Below are 3,213 nucleotides of genomic sequence, written 5' to 3'. Positions count from 1 at the left end.
CAACGGTTGAATCGACATTTTTTTTTCTGCTTTCAACCATGATTTTAACACCGTAGTGACATCTTTAGGATGCTTACGGAGATCGTGCTTCATTATAGCCCAGTATCTTTCCATCGGCCGCAACTCCAGCGTGTTTGGGGGATTGAGATCCTTCGGCACGAAATTGACCCCATTCGCCTTGTACCACTCCAGGACGTCTTTGGAGTAGTCACAAGAGGCTAGATCTGGCCAAAAACTGTAGGAACGTTGGCAGATTTGAGAACCGGAAGCAGTCGTTTCTTAAGGCACCCATTCATATAGACTTGGCCATTTACGGTTGTAATTGCTACGAAAGGCTTGCTCCGTTTTCCGCAAGCACAAATCGCCTGCCAAACCATGAATTTCTTTGGGAACTTCGACGCTTGTTTTTTCCTGAGGGACTCTGAAACATTGAACTTGTCTTTCGCAGTCACATACTGGTTGTCCGGAATTTGTTTGAAGTCCGCTTTTACGTATGTTTCATCGTTCATGATATAGCAGTGTGGCTTTGTCAACATTTGTGTGTACAGCTTACGTGCCCTCGTTCTAGCTGTCTTATGTTCTCGTTCATTGCAGTTTGGTGCTTTCTGAATCTTGAACGAACTTAGTCCTGTTTTTTTGGCTTTCTTCACGAAACTTTTTGTCAGGTGTAGTTTTTTTCGCGACATCCCGAACGGAATAGTTGGGTTTGCGTTTGAAGGCAGCAAGCACTCGTTTGTGCTCTTCAACGCAGTACGGAACACTTTTTCTTGCACTCACTTGCTTCCGATCGTTCACAGTTAAACGTTCTCCGAAACGTTTTATGACTCAAAAACAGTAGATTATTGGATTTCCAACATCTTTGCGATGGCTCAATACGAAATATGTGGGTTGTTGAGGTGAGTTTGTAAAATTTTCTAGTGCACGCGCTGTTACTTTGACTTCATTTTCAAAACTAATAGAAATTTCACAATGAAACTCATACAGTGTACACGCTCAGGCCATTTCATCAAAAAATTCTTTAAAACTAACCCAAAGGGCAAAATGTTACAGCTTTTTGAAAGTGATGCAATTTAACTGTGGACACCCTTTACGCAGATTTCTCTTGGAATTCTTTTCAGAATACTTCCAAAATTCTCCTACAAATTCAACTGTAATTCTTACCACAATTCCTTGGCATTCTCTAAGTTTTCTTTCTTAATCATGCTTCGATCTCCCTTTGAATTTCTCCTTAGAATTCTGTTGGAATGCTGTCAGTAACTTTGCTTGTTATCGAAGTTTGGAAGTATTCTACAAGTCTTAATCACCGTCTACAGAATCCTCATAAAACAAAAAAAATGGGTTGTTTAGTATTGAGGCTTAAATAATGTTTTGAGTTTTGTTCTCACCTTGGAATTAGGTTTAAGCTCTTCACGTTTGAATTCTAGTCAGAACCAGTGTTGGGAAAGTATCAAAAAATCAAATCTCACCAACGCCCAAGATCACGCTTGATTTTCGTAGACACAAATCAACAAGCGAACAACTGCGGTTGATTTTACAAGCTGTGATATCGCAGCTCGCAATATCAAGCTAACAAAACTCACCAGCTGCAAATCTCAACAAACTGTGGTGAGATTGAGTTTCATCTTCTTCTTCTTCCTCGCATTTCAAGCTTATTGCTTATGGCATATTAGCTTATTGCGTGCTCTCAACTTAGTGTTCTATAGATGCACTTCCACAGTTATTAATTGAGAGCTTTCGATGCCTGTACCATTTTTGCATTAGTATAATTGTGTGGCAAGTACAATCATACTCTATGCCCAGGGAAGTCGAGAAATTTTCCAACCCGAAAAAATTCCTAGACTGGACCGGGAATCGAACCCAGCCACCTCCAGCATGGTCTTGCTTTGTAGCTGTGCCTTTACCGACTGAGCTAAGGGAGATCTCCAATTGAATTTTGAGTTTCATGATGTTTGCTTTACATCCGAATAAAACCGTAACTTCCATAACGGCTGGCAGCAGTCACTTCGTGTCTGCCATCGGTGAAGTGTAAAAAGAGATAGCAAACTTTCTCTTTCTAAGAAAAAGATGTGCAACGGAATCATTTTTTGTGTCGAGTCAACTCTCAGCTTGATTTTTGCACGTTGTGAATAGTCTCGCAATATCAAAGGAGCTTGTAAAATCAATATCAAGCATGATATTTTGTTCCAATATCACGCGTGATATTGCGAGCGCATGTGAGCGGAGAAATATCAATTGATTTCTGATTTTGCCAACACTGGTCAGAACTATCGAGGAATACTTCTCAAAACACCATTAAATATCTCCTGAGCATTTACCAGGGATCAGAAGTTCTTCAGAATTATCTTGAAAGTATTCCATAGGTTTTGCTTAAAGTTATCTTCAAAATTTAAATGTAATTTCAGTCTGAACTCTCTTGGAATACTCCTCAGAATTCTTTTCGAATTATCCTTAGATTTTCTTTAATGTTCACCTTAAACTTCTTAGGAAATTCGCGAGGTAATGTCACCAAATGCCAGAATCGTGAGTATTTTCTTCAAGCCCAAGACCATTGCATTATTCCGGAAGGAAAGTGAAACTTCGTTTAGAATGCGCCACCTTCATGTCTATCACGATACCAATGTAAACGATCTTTCCTTTACCGATCTCTTTTGAACTGCGTACTGGGTCAAGAAATGCTAAACAAAAGTTCAGCTCACTTTTGAGTAAATCCACTGTTCACGAAATTGAGTCGACTCGACTAAGTTTTGGGTTTTGGTCTGATGGACCGTGTATGATGAAAGCTTTTATCGTTTTTGTTATTTCTACACGGCCGTTGATTCAGACTCATATTTTAATTCCGTTTGCTCAAATTCTCAAAAACGTAGATCACTCATAGACTGAGTTAAATTTTACTCAAATATGAGTAAATGTAACTCACATTTGAGTGACATTGAGTCATTTAAGAGATTTTTTAAAAACTTTATTACTATGTCGTAGGCTGGTTCATCACACTCATATATGAGTGAAATTCGTGTCTTTGTTCATATATCAATATATGAGTGTCATATACGTGATTGCAAACTTGAGTAAACGGAACTCAAATATGAGTCTGATTCAACGACCGTGTACATTCTTATTCACCACTCGTCGCCTAAAGCTCACCTCAACTCACCAAATTTCGCGCAGGTTTCTTTGCGATCAAAGACCACTCTCATCGGCACCGATCAAGTGAAC

The sequence above is a fragment of the Ochlerotatus camptorhynchus genome, unplaced genomic scaffold (assembly GCF_037179485.1).
Source record: "Ochlerotatus camptorhynchus isolate MF236.1 unplaced genomic scaffold, CSIRO-AGI_Acam_v1.1 ptg000261l, whole genome shotgun sequence".
Classification (NCBI taxonomy): Eukaryota; Metazoa; Arthropoda; class Insecta; order Diptera; family Culicidae; genus Ochlerotatus; species Ochlerotatus camptorhynchus.
The sequence above is the reverse complement of the archived record's forward strand: the minus strand, read 5'-3'. Positions refer to the sequence as shown.